This window comes from Medicago sativa, chromosome 7 (assembly GCF_051527215.1).
Source record: "Medicago sativa cultivar Bolivia chromosome 7, Bolivia_mono, whole genome shotgun sequence".
Classification (NCBI taxonomy): Eukaryota; Viridiplantae; Streptophyta; class Magnoliopsida; order Fabales; family Fabaceae; genus Medicago; species Medicago sativa.
The window spans coordinates 85199943-85217735 of record NC_140755.1 but is presented as its reverse complement, the minus strand read 5'-3'; positions in this window follow the sequence as shown (position 1 = coordinate 85217735).

Here is a 17793-nt window from a genome sequence, read left to right as displayed (position 1 = left end):
GCCTTGCTTTTTTCTAGTGTTATTGTAAGGTCAAACAGTACAACTTCTAATAATGTGTTTGGAATTGCATTATGTTTTGGTCAAAGAAGAGCTAGTTTGGAATTACACAAGCTTCCCATTTTTCATGTTCCAATGCCTATTTGTCTTGGTTCACTTGAAGCTACAAATTGTAATTTGAGAGTTAACATGGGTTCACCAATCCTGTTAAAAAAAACATGGGTTGACCAATTTTTCACAATTTAAATAAATATGATATGCTATACTTTGTTTTTATATATCTATATCTATGTATCATTAACATTTTCCTTAAAAAAAGAGTACCATTAACATTTCAATTTGAAGACATATAATGGGGAAAGATCAAGCCAATTTGAGGAGGTCCAATTGACCTTCCTTGGACATAAAAATTCACATCTACGTCTATATATTTTGTATTTTGAACCTCCAAGTATTTTTGAAGAAATTATATTAATACAATTATTTTGTAATAATTTTCGACAACTCTCTTTCATGTTTACACATATTTTTATCCTATCTCTTTATTTTTCTTTTTCTATTGTTTTTGACCAATAAAAAATGTTATCACAAATTTATTTTTTTTAAATAAAGGTTATCACAAAAGTTGTCATCACATATTTATACAAATATCGTTATTTTTTTTGTGTGCAACTAGCCCAAAAAGTCTAAAATCTAAAAAAATTGAACCAAGATCCTACGCCACCGACTATATACCAACAAAATTTGCATTTCAAGTAGTAACTAAATCGTCTTCACTAATTAACTTAAAAATGAAGTGTATAAAGCCAAAACAATAAAAAGAATGAAAATATATTTGCTTAAAAGAAAAGTTGAATAATGGAGATTTTTTTTAATGTGACGTAAATGTCTACAAATTCAATTCAATTGATAAAAATATTGAAATTGTTTGATCATACACCGTGATCATGGTTTAAACTCCAACTTCTCTACTTATGTGTGCAAATTTTTAAATAGTTATTGTTATCTTATCTATCTACAAGAGTATCGGACCTTGATGTTATAAGGGTAAGTTTTTGAGAACAGATTCTTTACCGTAAACTTTTCTCAAGTTTTCAATCACACCCCCTTAAATGTCCTCTATATCCTTGTTTTAATATTAAATCTTGTAATTTAAAAGATCATGGTTCGGTTGGAGCTCTCCATTCAATGGAGAGGATTCGATCATGTAAGTTCTTACCACCGAACTAAAATATCAAATGCAAAATAAAAATCTATCAAAATAAATAGAAAATAATATATATAAATATTCTATGATTAGGAAAATATGTATATGGCCAAGCTTTGTCCGATTGTGTGCAAGTGCTCTCCTTGCCATATTCATGCTAAAAATTCTAACCTAATCCAACTTCACCTGAGAAACCGACAAAACTAAGGAAACAATATTAATGTGGCTTTTGAGAGACTAGACCCCATCCTAATCCCATTACTAAGCCAATTGAAAGCCCTATGCTATCCTAGTGGAATCTAACATACCCTACAGTCAACACTACAAGTTAGAAAAAGCGCGATCAAAAGGGAAAGTGAAAACAGAATACACAATCAATGTGGAAGTAAAGAGATCCTCATTGGCTTCTCAATGCTTAAGTCGAGTCTCCAAACATTTGCTACTTGAGAGGACCCCTTAACACTTCCATGCTTCCCACTCTAGCTCCCACTTGTGATTTCCCTTCAAATTGTAGTAAAGGGCATCTAGTATCTCTCGTCTCTTCTTATTCCTTTTTCTTTTTCTTCTTCTTGATACATGGTTTAATTTTATATTGAAAAGATGATTAATGTAAGGTTTATGACTTGAACATTCATGTGTTTATAAACGGAAATAGTCCTCACTTTACAAGTCAATTAACAGGGCCGAGTTAAACCCTACTCGCATTGTAATAAAGATACAAGTGAAAATATCAATATTTGTCCTTTCGAAAATCACTCAACAATGTAGATCATTTCAAGTTGGCCCCCGAAAATTGTTTATCGGGCCTAGCTATATGTGTAAGAGAGTTGCTTTTCGACATAGAATATTTCCAATTGGCACATGGAAATGACCATATTGCCCCCGGCGGTAGTTAACCGCTCGCCGGGAAACACGCCGGCCGTTAACCGCCGCCGGTACCCGCCGGTTGTTAACTACCGCTCACACTAGTTACGTAACCGGTGCTTTGTAAATCGGTTTTGCCCAGAGATGTGTCCCGTTTGACTCCGTAATTTGAAACGGCAATTCCGGAGGAAATCAAACCGAAACAACAACATTTAATAGTTTATCAATTATTCGGTTACATTACACCAAACCGATAATGCGTTGACGTTTAACAATTTTTTGAAATTCATCAAATTTTTCACATTATGCAAAACATTACACGTAATGTACATTAATTACTAATAAATGCGAAACTCAAATATATTGATATACATATAAATAGTTAAAGGTTAGTTACATTATATCACCCAAAAAATTGGTCATTACATTATATATCCAAAAAAATACGTCGGCGTGTATCAACCAAAAAACGGATTAACACCGACCAAAAAGTGTCACATTTCATCTAATAAAAGCAAATCATCTAAATGTTCCGTAACATTTCAAATTCGGTGTTTGCTTTAACCGGAGTGTCATCAAACATAATTGGATTGTCTTCATTTGTTGGCTCCTTTGGTGGAACCGGTCTCTCTTTGACCTCAATGTCCATGAGTGTTTGGAAACGATCCCGTTGATCCAAAAATTCATCCTCCCATGTTGCCGCCTCTTCGCTCCCGTGATTTCTCCACTCGTGTGCATGTTGGAGGTAGTGGGCAACCATCTTTTAATGAAAGAAGGACAAAATGATTTGAGATTAGACCAAGGCAAATCATGTTGCTTTTCGGGTTAACCGGAGGCCGTCCTCTAAGTGGGAAAATATGTCTTGAACGGTTTGACTCTCCTTTTTTTTCTCTTACGTAATAAACATATCCATTCTCTTCCAACTTTGTGATTAGATATTGCATCTCCGTCAAGTCACCCCTTTTTGCCTTTTTGAATTTATGACGTTCATTGTAGACTTGCTTGATATTTGTCATGGACTCGTTTCCTTTTATTCCTCAAGTTTGTCAAAATATTTTTTGGTTTCACCGAAGAATCGGTCCAAGTCATGTACAAGCTTCTTGTCGTCCTCCGTTAATCTTCCGGCAAGAAGGTGCCCTGCTACATACGGAACCATCTCATGGTTGTGAACGCCATTAAGAATGGCCAATTTCCAAGCATTGTCTTCCCTAACGACATATCCACGCACCTTGAACAAACACCCACACTTTCTTGATCCAATTGTTTCATTCTTCACTTTTGTCTTCGATACTTTGTGCTCGCCGCTCCGTTCACAAACCAACTTCAACATAGCATTTCTTCCTTCACAAGATCTCCTAATGATAACCGTAAATCCAGCCCTATTTGCTTGTCGAGGGACCCAACCGAGCAATTCGTTTTTATCTTTCCATGTGTCTTGGGTTGAAAAGAAATGAGCCGTGTCCACATCGGAATTGACGCTTGAAGCCTCAACTTTAACAGAGACTTCGACCTTAGCGGGAGCTTCAACCTTAATGGAATCGACATTATCTATAAATAAACAACAAAAAAGTTGCTTATTTGACAAGGAATAAGAAAGTTGCTTTTTCTCAACATTATCTATAAATAAACAACATACAATTACTAAACTAATTAATAAACATCTATCTAATATCATATATTAACATAAACAAACAAAAAAAGAAAAAATTTTGGAAAAAACACTGCTTTTCACAAGGGTCAGCAGCTTAGAAAAATTTGAAAATTTTTCAAAGTGTCCACTTGCAGCTACCGCTCACCGCGCGGTAGTTAACCGTCGCTACAACGCGTGTCGAATAAAAAACCAGAAAAATCAATCAAATGCAATGGATTTTAACGTTGTAATACCTCGTTATTTGGTGCATTTTGTGTGTAGAAACGTCTTACCAATCGATCGCAATGATTTGGAGGCATGATTTTAACACAAAAATTTTGAAATGGGATTTTTTTTGGGTATGGTTTTGGTGAAAAATGGTGATGAATGAATAGGTGAGGTAGGGGTTTCGGTTTTGGGGGAAAGACACCGGCGGTTGTTAACAACCGCCGGCTCCCCGGCAAGCACAACGGGCGTATCTTCCAAATGGGTTGTTAACTACCGCTGTGGGCTTTATAGTCATTTCCATGTGTCAATTGGAAGTATTCCTTGTCAAAAAAGCAACGCCCTATGTGTAACGTTACTATATGTATGACACATTTTGAAGACAAAAACGTCGTGATGTCTTGTCTTGTGTGTTTCCCGATTAGATTTCCATTTTTCTTCTATATGATGTTCCACTTATGCTCAAACATTTGTTCCAGCCACTTGGGAACTGTTTGTTGTTGAGGCCAGGGAAGGTCATTTAAGCCATTTCCAAGCGTAAATGAGGAGTGTTATTTGAACAACCAATTTGGTGACAACTCATTTGACAACCATAATTTACAAAGAAAAAGTAGTATTGACACGGAAACCATAGCAATAGAGAGATTAAGTAAAATATAATGTGAATATAAAAGAGAAAGTTGTCACCAAATGGATGTTCAAATATCATTTCTCAAAGACAAATTCTGCCTCCAAGTTGAGTTATTGTGCATGGTGGCTATGATGAAGTAAAAGTAAAGTGAAGTAATTGGTGGCTATGGGTACATTGAGTCACTAGTATGAGCATATTGTGGTCTTTGATTTTTATTATTATTTTGCTGGTTTGAAATTTTGTGGATTTAATCATGGGATAAAAAGTAAGACAAGCAAATTCATAATTGGATAGTGCGTTATATGTATGAGTTGGGGGCAATTGCACAAAGAATATCTAATGAATATATAACAACTATATATTGTTTTCTTATTGGATTACATGTATGAATATGCTCGATACTATAGTGATACTATGTTTAGCACACCGCACCTACATATGTAATAAATCAACTGCTCAAAAAGTAAAAGTAATAAATAAAAGCGTCTTGTTAACGATTGTTTCTGCGTACTCTTTAAACATTTTCTATTTAGGAAATTATTGTTTAAAAAAGTTAAATAGTTTAATTTTTAACGCTTTGAATACACAAATTTTCACAAAAAATTATCATTCAAGACCTTTAAAGAGTGTCCCGGAAAAACTTGTTAACATTTCTCTAAATAAAACTTTACGATAAAGAGGGTAAATTTCATTTTTGGTAAAATAAAATAAATGTATATAATGTATTTAGTGGTCCATGATCAACATCATATGACAACATGTGAATTACGCCGATAATCTCAACGATTTCAAAGAGATTTATATCTCAATTCACTTGAAATCGCATAATGTTTGGGTAAAATATCATTTTAAGCGAGGTGGTGAAAAACAATGTGTGGCTTGACATAATTATAAAGGAACTTTTGCACAAAAGAAATGCAGACATTCTATTCTGATGAGTTTGTCGATCTACTCAATCAAATACAAATTTGGAGTATATGTAAGCACTCTGATACTCAAATTTGGAGTCTTTAAAAATCAATTATACATGAATGTATTCAAGCATTGCATAAATTAATTTGTGTTCAAGTCACTTCTAATGGAACTTGATTTTCTCGAAAACTTATATATCAAACATAACTGCTTGCCATTTTGGAAAATAAAAGTTGTACTCATGCATACATTGAATCATGTGAAATTACTAGACTAAAAAATCTAGCTAAATCTTGAAATGTACTAGTAGGATGTATAGATAATAGATTCTCCATGAAACCAGCGTTTGCAGCAAGTTATAGACATCCCTTGGCTGGCCATGTCCAATCGGGACCCTGCTTTTGAAGGCTGCTGATCGCTTTAGAAATCTACCCCATGCATGCATATTATAGAAATGCACCCTGATATGTTTTTGTTGTGTTTGTTTGTTAGAGATACATAAACTCATGCATTCAGACAAATTTTAGTGACCCCTCAAATCACTGCACTTCCATGCGATTATGTGGAAATTCTGCTGATAACGTGTTTGTTTGTTTTTCTTATGTATGTGGTCCTAGCTCTTCATACAATTCATTTATCAATCAATATCTTTATTATTTTTACATAAATAGAATACTATTCTTTTCTAGAAATTTCCCTACATATATAGCTGTTAGCTAAATTGGTGTTAATCCAATTAATTTGAAGATTTTGAGATCGATATAGCATATTACCATCTTTTTATTCACCTATAAAGCGCATGAATCATGTCATACTGTATGGTAACCTTTCAAAAACTAATTAATGTGACACAGTTTTTTTTTTTTTTTTGAGTTGTAATGTGACATAGATAGACAGTGCTATTTTGCACGGATGATTTAATTTTGCTTAATACACAACTGCATATATGCAACACAGATTCTCTCTTGTCACTCATGATTTTGATATTTTTTAAAGAGAAAAAAACATTAGAATATATAAATCACTCTCAAGGATAAGATGAGACATAGAAATTCGGTTGCAACAGGAAATCTTAATAAAAACTAGCATGGACACCCGTGCCAAGCACGGGCTAGAACGTCGTTATATTTGATGGAGGGAATATTGTGATGTATCGTGTGTTACTTAAAATTTTAGATGGAGTTTTGGTTGTATCATTATCACTTGTGTGGTTTCTCTTTATCCAAATTGTCGATCTACATCAACGTAGGCTCCCACGAAAGCCCAACGGTGGTATCACATCCGGGTTCGACGTTGTGGGGGAGCGAGAGTTGTTCTTGGTGGTGGACTACGTACACAAAGATCCTAACACTTAATGGAGAGATGTTAATGTCTCAAGTGTGAGTTAAAATTCCGTATTGTATGCAAGAGTAGATGTGAGAAACATATAAGTGAAATGATTCATATACATAATGCCTTAAGACTTTGAAAGAAGATAGCATGTGAATCTCACTTCGTGATTAATCTTAGCTTAATGTGATAATACAATCCATTGTAGGATCCTAGCCTAATGTGATGATTTGTTTGTTATTTTTTGAGTGTCATTTGTTTAATTTTTCATCTTAAATTTTAGTTTTTGAATGTGATTAGCTTTCATGCACAAAAAAAATAACCTTTGTCATTTCGAATTCCTTCACTTATGGTATTTCATGGGATCTTGCAATGGAAAAATGTATATGTAAGATGAGTTGACAAAATACATATTCGTTAGACATTTTAAATAGATGTACATATTTTCAATAAATCTAATATTTTGGTAGCATAATTGCCCAGTAATATTCAACTTCTTCAACAAATCCATAAAATCAACGGCAATTCATTATGTTTCCTATGCTCTCACGAATAAAACGCACACTCCTTTTTTTTTTTTGCTCTTTTCATTTCTATCAAGTTCAAATTCATTTTTAATATTCTTTTCTTTTATAATTTACTTTATCTTTTCTCATGAAAGAAAGAAACAAACACCCCTCTATGAAACTCGTCGCCAACCCACTTTTTTTTTACCATGTCGTGTCTCCGACCTTATGTGATATCTCACCGTATCACATGCATAATAGTCTCACACTTAAGGGAGAGATGTTTATGTTTCATATGTGAGTTAAACTTGTGTGCAATAATATACATTGAGTAACATATAAGCAAGAAGAACAATATACCTAATGTCTTAAGATTTTACGCAAAGATGTGATGTCAATCTCACTTGTGGAGTTTCTCGTAGTCAAATGTGATAGTCCAATCCATTGTAGACTCCCTCAGAACTCTAAACATTATAGTGAGTTAAACTTGTGTGCAATAATATACATTGAGTAACGTATAAGCGAGAAGAACAATATACCTAATGTCTTAATATTTATCGCGAAGATGTGCCGTCAATATCACTTGTGGAGTTTCTCATAGTCAAATGTGATGGTCCAACCCATTGTAGACTCCCTCGAACTCTAAACATTAAATTTTTTTTTAGTTTTTGAATTTCATTTGTTTAACTTTTTATATCAAGTATAAGTTTTTGGATGTCATTTGCTTTCATACAATTTTTTTATCCAATCAATATTATATCAAATACCTCCATATTTGGTCTTTGGGTGAACGAACATGCGAATGGAAAAATACAAATGTGTTATGCTGAATTGAAAAAGTACATGATTATTAAACATTTTATAAAGATGTGACGTTTTTTTAACCGAGTCTATTTTTTGGTGAAATATTTACTCTTAAATTTCCAACACTTTTTAACTCGACCCATAAAATTGTCGGTAACTCGCTATATTTCCGATACTTCCATGGACAAAACACACACTATTTTTTTCCCATATCATTTCTTTCATGTTCAAATTTCTTTTCATATTCTAATTTTATTTTATTGTAGCTAAATTTATTTCTCTCATTTCATGAAAGATGGGAACACAAACTTCCCTCCGCAAAAACACCATTAATCCATTTTTTTTTAACCATGTTGTGCCTTCGCCTAACCTTATTTGACTATCAACAAATTACGTACGCATTGAGTCTCACACTTTAGAGATATATGTTCATGTGTAAATTGTGACTTAAAGTTCCACATTATTGGATGTCAAAGTAGACGTTGAGAAACATATAAGTAAGATGACCAATACACCTAATGCCTTAAGGTTTTGGATAATGATGTGATGTCAATCACAATTGTGTGGTTTCACTTAGCCTAATGTCATAGTCCAACCTACTGTAGACACCCTTAGAACTCTCAACATTACGATAAACGGTTTCGTTAGTTTTGGGATGCCAATTATTTAATTTTTATATCAAATTTATGTTTTTGGGTGTTGTTCACTTTCATGCAATATTTTTTAATCAATCTCTAAGATATTAAATTCCTTATCCTTTGATCTTTGGTGGAATTTAACCATAGATAAACACTTAAGTGTTATGCCGAGTTAACAAATATGTGCTTAGTAAATTCTTTATATGTTGTTGCGTTTTTTTTACCCGAATCTAACTTTTTGGTAAATTAGTTTTTTTAACGCACTCTAACTTTTTGGTAAATTAATTACACAAAAATCTTCAACTCCTTCAACAATTTCATAAAATCACTTGCAACTTACTTCGTTCTTTATAACCTCATGGACAAAATACACAATTCTTATTTTTTTTAACCGTATCAGCTTCTCTCAATCTCAAATTTATTTTTCGTCTTCTAATTTCTTTGATCTCTTCTCATGAAATAAAGGAACAAAAACACACTTCTAGTAAATTACCATTAATCTACCTTTTTGATCATGTTGTACATCGGTTTGACCTTATTTGGCTATGTCACGTAATTACGGACACAGAGAATGTCACACTTGAGGGAGATATGTTATCGTGTAAAATAAGAGTTAAAGTTCTACAATGAAAGGAATAGTAGATATTGAATAAGATATAAGTGAGATGACTCACAAACGTGTGCCTAAATAATTTGGGAGAAATTGTCGTGTCGATATCATTTGTCTAGTTTCTTTTAGCCTAATGCAAAGATACAACCCAATGTAGGTTACACTTGCAGTCCCGAAATTATGATGATTTGTTTTGTTAGCTTTTGAATGTCATTTGTTTAATTTTTTATGTTAAATATTATATTTTGGAAGTCGTTCGCTTTCATGCAATTTTTATTTGTCAAGGCGATAACTTTTTTTATTTAACCTCTATTATTTTAAGTTCCTTCACTTTTAGTCTTTAGTGGGATATGACAAAGGAAAAACGTTTATGTGTTATGCCGAGTTGAAAATTGATGTGACATTTTTAATGAGTCTAATATTTTTGGTAGAATAATTACTCGGTAATATCCAACTCCTTCAACAAACTCATAAAACTACCCACAACTCACTCGTTTTCCTTGTCATTTCTTTCTAGTTCGAATAATTTTTCTAATTTAATTTCTCTCTTCTCATAAAATAAATGAGAAAAAAAACATCTCTATGAAACCACCACCAAGCCACCTTTTACCATGTTGTGCCTCTGGCCTTATTTGACTATTTCATCATATCATAGACATAGAGAGTCTCACGTTTAAGGGAGAAATGCTAATTTGTCATGTGTGAGTGAAAATTCTATATTGCCAGCAAGATTTGATATTTATGAACATATAAATGAGATGAGTAATATACATATTGTCTTAAGGTTTTGGATGAAGAAGTAGGGTTTCTCATTCCGAAACACAATACCTTGGTATATGTTCCTCATCAATATTATTGGACATCCAACTTTAAATCTTAATTTTTGGTTTGAAATATGCAACTGTTAATATCATTCAAGAACTCAATTGAATACCATTTGCTTTGTAGCTTTTTATTTTGGTCGATTGACAAACCGAATCAAAGCTAATATTTTCCTTCTCGTTTTCCGGAAACAACGATAGAATAATATTGTTAAAGTGCTCAAATGGGTCCAAAGTTTGAGCAAGTATCCCTCGATCTTGATTTTTTTGGAGATCTATATATTTTCCAAATTATTTGGATAAACAAAGTCAATAAGGGAACACAATGAATAAGTTTGATCTAACCCACTTGTTTTGGCCTCGGGACTACTTTTAAGGTCTCATGTTTGATTCTCTCTCGCTGCCTTCATATCAATTTTAAGGTCTCGTATTTTCTTTTCAAATCCATGTATCAATGCTTCATTGATTTTCAATGGAATATTGAAGGATGAACCGGTTGTACGAACACTGGAATTAACAATGTAAGCTATGACCCTAGGAAAAAATGGTCAAATTGATAATAGATTAGAGCCTCGTAAGTATGTGGATAGCGGTTCAATTTCTTCGCCTCATGTGTATGGAAAATATTCGGCTGAGATGAGAGAACCCGTCTTATGTATCCCATAGGTTTTCCAACTAAGATTAGTCACCGCTAAGCGGTGATGTAAGCTTTATACCAATTTCATGATAACTCGAAAAATATCAAATATAAAATTAGTTACCAAACTTAATTGATACATTTAATTAGTATATCTAATAAACATTAAAAATCAATATTTATTATTATTAATAATAATATAATAATAATAACAATAATATTTAAAAATTGATAATTTCAGCAAGCATTTATTTTGTATTATTTTCGACCAAAAAATTCATCAATAAGTTAATCGATTGTTAGAGCATCCACAATGGACCTCTCCTTTTGGTTGCTTAAATGAGTCTCTATGTACATGTCATTTGCTCTTATAATTAATACTTAATAAGATTTAATCTTTCAAACTCTAGGAGTATATATGTTACGTAATAACTCAAGGACTTTCTCTTAGTTCGTTCCTTTTATTTTTCTTTTGGTTTTCTTTACTTTTTATTTTTTTGTTATCTACTTTTTTCTTGGTTTGGTGTTTGCCCCTCAGCTTTTTGCTTAGCTTTATTGAGAAGGTTTTGGTCCATCCCCCAACTCCTTTTGTTCTTGTTTCCTTTTATTTATGCATTTATAAAGGGATGCAAATGGTTCATAATTGAACCCCATTTAACTAAAAAAATAAAAAATCTCTCAAACTCAACACTTCAAAAAATATTAAATGGGTCTTAGTAATAAATAATTGTTGTACATTTTATATTAAATGTGTAGTTTTTTAATAAATAGATTCAAGTTTAGATTATTAAAGAGTTTATTTGAATAAATAAAATTCTAATAACCTCTAAGAAAAACGCTCTAACCTCTCACTACACCTTCTTCACCGTAGCAGTTCTCTCTCCCACCAAAATCCTAACTTTGTGCTTCCGATGTAGGCTTTCCAGTGGTGGTGCGATGAGGCGCCTCCTCCGCGCCACCTCCTCCCTTCGGGGTGGGTTTGTTGTCCTTTCCACCGGCAATCTCCCGTTCTCTTTTTCACCGCCATCGTCGTTTCCGCTGCGCCCTTAACGGAGTGTCGCGGTGTCTTTGGGGTGATGGGATCGGTTGGTTCTCGGGTTCTTTTTCCTAGTGGTGGTTATCGGATTTCTCGGCGACGGTCGATCCTCAATCAAGTGCGGTTCCGATTTTGGCTCCTCTCGTCTTCTCCCCGGCAAGGCCTCTCGATCTCGGTTTCTTTCAGATCCGTTGAGATCCGCAGATTTCATGGTCGTTGTTCCGTTGCTACCGCGTCGGTGGACTTGGGATAGCTTCGCCGGGCTGTTTTTGCTTTTTGTTTTGTGTGGTTTTTTATTTCGTGTTGTTGTTGCGGTTCATAGATTGGGTGGGTTCGGCTTGACCTTTTTGCGGTGGATGGTTCGTAAACCCGAAAGGGTCCGGTTCGTTTAACCCGAAAGGGTCCGGTTACTAACGTATTAGACTCATCCCACGATACCGAGTCTTTACGCGTTGCTTTGCTCGAAAGGGCACATTATGCTTGTTGTTGATCGTGGAGCCGTTGGCACTTGGGTTTGTTACCGTGTTGGCGGTCAATCCATTCGCCATTCTTATATTCTAGTTGTTCTTAGCAGATTATCACTTTTCATGCTTTTTTTGTAACTCGGTTTTCGCGCCCGTACGCGGGTTCGTTGGGTTGCGCTTGTGATTAGTGATTTTTTTGTTAGAATAGATTAGAGTCGATCCATTTAGGATCGTTCTCTCATGATGTATTCCCCGTTGGGTTATTCCCGGGTCGTGTCAAATGTCCCCCGGTCTTTGTAACTCTTTCCTTTTTATTATATATTTTCTATTTTGCTTAAAAAAAATAATAGTTGTTTTCAATAAGAAGTTATTACTTTCAGTTGCTTTAACATGTGCAATATTTCTTCTAAAAACCCATAGGTCTAGCCACCGTATATGTTCTACACCTAATTTTCTAGTTCTATCTAGTGGAGGTTCAGCTTAAAATTAACATAAAAAAAAATACATATTTGTTGGTTAGTGCCCCTTTTAAAATAGATATATTTTGATTAATGTGTATATACACTCTTTACAACTTTGTTTGTATGAGAGGTAGTACAATACTTATATTATTGAGTAAACGTGTTTTATTCAAAATATTGATTGTTATAATGATTTTTTTAAATTACCATTTACATGCTCTTCAAAGTCAAATGAGGATTGGGTTTTATCATTTTTTAAAAGTGAAAACGAACCAAACCGAATCGATGGTGTACGGTTTCGTTCGACCAAAACCGCATTTAAACAAAAGAGGAATTTTTTTTCTTCAAATGTTTGTATTTATTTAATACCGAAAATAAAATATATGAAATTCCGTGAGAACACATAATTCGTAAATAAAGTTGCATAAAAATTTAGATTTTTTTTAGCAAAATTCAGAAATAATCATAGTAATAAAATTCAGGAAAACTTTTGCAACCTAAGAATCTAGAATATGTCAAAAAAGAAACTTAAGAATTCGAAGATAAGCCGCAACAAAGAAAAATGAAACCCTAATTCAAAATTCTTATAATGTAACACTAATCCAAACAACACAAAGAAGAAAAATAAACAAAACCCTTAAAAAGACTAAAATACACACTTATTACATATGATTCGTGGTATAAAATGAGTAAATGACAAATTACCAAAAAAACTAAAGTTTGGCCCCGACAGTTAATATAGGATGCGCGACCTTAAACTGAATATATAGATAGGAAACTACTTTGTTCTCAATATTATAAAGGTCTCTGCAAAATAATGAACATATTGTAAACAAAACCAATAAAAGAAATTTCAATAATGTTGAGTTTCCTCCCAATTAGAAGAAACACAACCAAACCGGAAGGAATTAAAGTCGATTAAACCGAGATATACTTTAGTTATAAATCCGATAAGTTCTTTGTAAATTTGAGGAACATTGAGTAGCAATATGGTCATCCACAAACAACTATATGGGAAAATAAATATGTTACATTAATAGCAAAAGAAATTTAATGAATAAGATCATATCGTTATATGATGAAAATAATGTCTCAAATGAAGCATTTTCAAAAATGATATATAGTAGACAATTATTTGGAACAAAATATAAATCATGAGAGAATTGGAACAAAATATAAATCATGAGAGAATTGGAACAAAATATTTCGTTTATGCCTTTCTTCAGCTTCAAAATCAATTTCTCAACAAATTATTTGATAACTAACATTCTCCCTCTTATTCTCGTACAGCTAAAAATCCAACTATTAGCAATAAAATCCTAAACCATGGTCACAAACCATGATGAAGTGGGAACGGTCTGATGCAATCAACAATAAAATTTGATGAAATTGTAGGAACTAAAGGTGTTCTTGATCTTCTTACCGTTCAAAAACCATTTTTGAAAAATAGTAATAGTGATGAGAATAGGATGGGAGATAAAGATCTGAGCTATTTTATTTCCTTTTTGTGACAAAAAGAATCATTACCTTTCACTATTTTATTTTGGTTTTAATTTGATTTTAATAGGTGAGAAACAATTCAACGATAGTCTTGAATTAGACCAATTGTCAACATTCTTTTTTAGGACTCGTTATAAGCGTTGAATAATTTGAATTTAATTTCATTAATTGGCAGTTGATAGTTTCTTGTTTGATTTTTTTATGGGCAGTTTCTTGTTTGATTTGATATACTGGCAATTAAATTTCTAGATATCATTTTGATCATAATAATAAATTGAATGATTTCTTAAAATAGAGGCGTATATGGAAGTATGTGTTGAGACCGAAATACCTCGGTGCTAAGCATATACCATGTAATGGAAATTTGAATTTTTCTCGCTTTAATTAGCCCGACATTAATTAGAATGAGACTATAACATGCCACATGTACTTTTGAATGAAAATGGTTTCACTTGTTTATATTGTAGATGTAGATGTAGATTGTAGATGTACATAAGGATACATATAGAGATATTGATAGTTTAGCCGAGATTGTTGTCTTTTTTTTTAATATAATTTTAAAATAAATAAAAAAATATGGGTATGAAATAAAGGCAAATAAATATTATCGATGTTGATGAGTGACTCAAACAACCATAAGTATGTGTTTTATCATGCAATTTGTAAAAAAATTAACAAAGAAGTTTGAGTATGTGTTGATGGCAGAAATAAATAAATATGGGGATATAAAAATGGAATGCTTGATTAGGTGATAAAGAGTATTTGATGCATGTGAACTAATTTATCAAATGAAATGAATGGATGAGATTTGATGTTAAAATAATTTATGTGAAATAATATATATCAACGCCATGTTTAGTGAAAATGAGTGATTGACAATAGAAACGAAAAAACTTAATAAATTAAATCAGTTCTTTTGAATAGGAGCAAATGAAAATAATAAAGAAAATAGTGAGGTTTAGATAAAATTCATTGAAAAAAAATAACTAAAATAAATTTTCTGCATTTTCGCAGGGGTCGGTCTTGTTCTACAACATACATGAATAGTTTGCACCACAAAAATGTAAGATAAAAATATAATATCTTGAGAACTATCAACTAATATGTTACCCAAAAATACTTGAGAATTCTCTGTTTTTTTAAGGAAGAATTCTCTTTTATATGCACAACTTCAACGTTGGAAGAACAAAACATTGACATGCCTTTCACATATCTCTCATTATTAATAGTGGCAAAAAAAATAGTTTTGGAATGAATAAATCTGATTCAAAACGTCTTTCAATTACGTCGCTTCAAATTAATAGAAAAATAATGAAATTCATTAAAACGTGAAGCAAACTTTTTCAAAAGGTGTAAATATATATGGGGATGAAAACCCTAAAATTAACAGAGCCGACAACTAAACCTATAAAAGGGAATCAAAATTCGGAAGGAAAAAAAAAGGTGCCTAAATCAATTTGATAATAATGAAATCAATAAAATTGAATTGGTCAGGAGGTAGAAATATTTGCATTTCAAATAAATGATATTATAAACAATTTGTACGAAAGGAAGATGCATATACAAATGATGAAAGACAAATTGACTATATATAGGAAAAAAACTCAAGACTCGGCTAACTTAATATGATGATGTGTTGATTACAATTTGATTGGATGATAATTAAGAATTATGTACCAACATGTAATTGGTACATATCTTGTCATAAGCCGTTAGAACTCGAGGGTATCATAGGATGAATATGTGAATTTGAACAAAATACATGGATATATACAACATGTAGTGGAGTAATATCATAAATTGAATCAATTTTTGAAATTAGAGTGATGAAAAAAATATGTTAAGAAGAAAAGTGTTTCAATAAAATAAAAGAGAGATTTTGAGAATAATTTTAAAACTTTAGTATGAATTCTAAATGATGTGAAGATGTTTGAGACGGACAAACAATATTTATAGGAAAAAAGAAGCAAGTAAGTCACATCAATTATGTCATTAATTTAGTAATGAAATTAGTAACACATTAAATAGCAAAAATAATTTGAATAAAATATTCCATTTATTTTATTGTCATTATAAGTCTTTTAGTCAACTTGCATAAGCATGTCAATTACATAAGTCTTGCACAAATCACATAATATGTACCAATTACACAAAACATTAAATGCACCTTTCAATATAAGGATGCCATGTGTACTATCAAAATAAAATAGTGCAAATATATATAATAGAGATAGAGATAGAGATTCAAAATTTACAATATAAAGTTAATTTTAAAATGAATATATTAAAACATTAAAAAAAATTGGCTCACTCCCTTAAAAAAGAATTGGCTAACCGAGTAGAGTAAGTTTTTTATTTTTCTTGAATGACAATAAACTATTAAACGATTCTGACTTTTTAGCATTTATTAATTGAGATTTTTAATGATAGAATAAAAAAATAGTTAAATAAGAGTGTTTTAGCATTTATTAAATGTGCATAATTGTAATTAAGAAAATGCTTGTGACATTTTTTTATTTTTTTTGGTAGTTCTTCTTTTTTTTTTTTGGTAGTGGGTGGGGTTTGAACCATGGATGGTAGTGGCCGGGATTTGGACCCTGGACCTTGCATATTTTATGCATTGTCCCAACAGACCGAGCTAAGCGACATTTAATTATTCATAATGAGTTACGTACCATTATGTTCACTTTATTCATTTGGCAGGCTTACCACAATGTACTCATTATTATCTTAAGGTCATTTGGTTGGCTTGTTGTTGGGTAATTTGGAAGGAAAGAAACAACCGTGTCTTCAAAAATGCGGTATTTGATCCTTCTAGTATTGTTGATAAAGTGAAGCAAACTTCCTTTTTGTGGCTTTCTTCGCATCCGGTACCTATTGCGTTTGGTTTTCATGATTGGTGGAGATACCCACTACTTTGTATGGGTGTCATGTAATTATTCTTTGTATTTCTTTTAGATGGTGGCTTTCTTGTTAGGTGACTGTGGTTTGTAACAGACTTTGGGTGTTTTATCACTTTAGCACACCTTGTGCGGGGTGATTCACTCTCTTTTGAGCAATATATTCCATTTTGATTTGTTAAAAAAAAAATTATTCATAATGAGTGTTTTAAATCATATATATTTTGGACGAAATTAATTCATATATTTTATTATTAGAGAATAACGACATTCGCAGTGGTCCTAAAACATGTCATGTCGGTCGGTCTTGTTAGGATGTTTGAGAGAAGTTAAATCAGTCCTTAATATGCAATTTATTATAATGCTTTGAAAGAAAAAAAAACGGAAGTCGAAAATTAGAAGAACAGATGCGAGAAAAAATAAATATTATTCAAATCCTTTAACACATGCCTTAGGTAGAAATTTCAAATTGAAATGCATTCCTTATTTTTGAATGTATGAGCCTTCTACATATATTTGTATATTGTAAAAAGATAGTGCAATAACAATAAAAGACTTTATCAATGAAATGAATAATAAATTTTCACGAATTTCATAATAAGAAACGATGTATATATGACG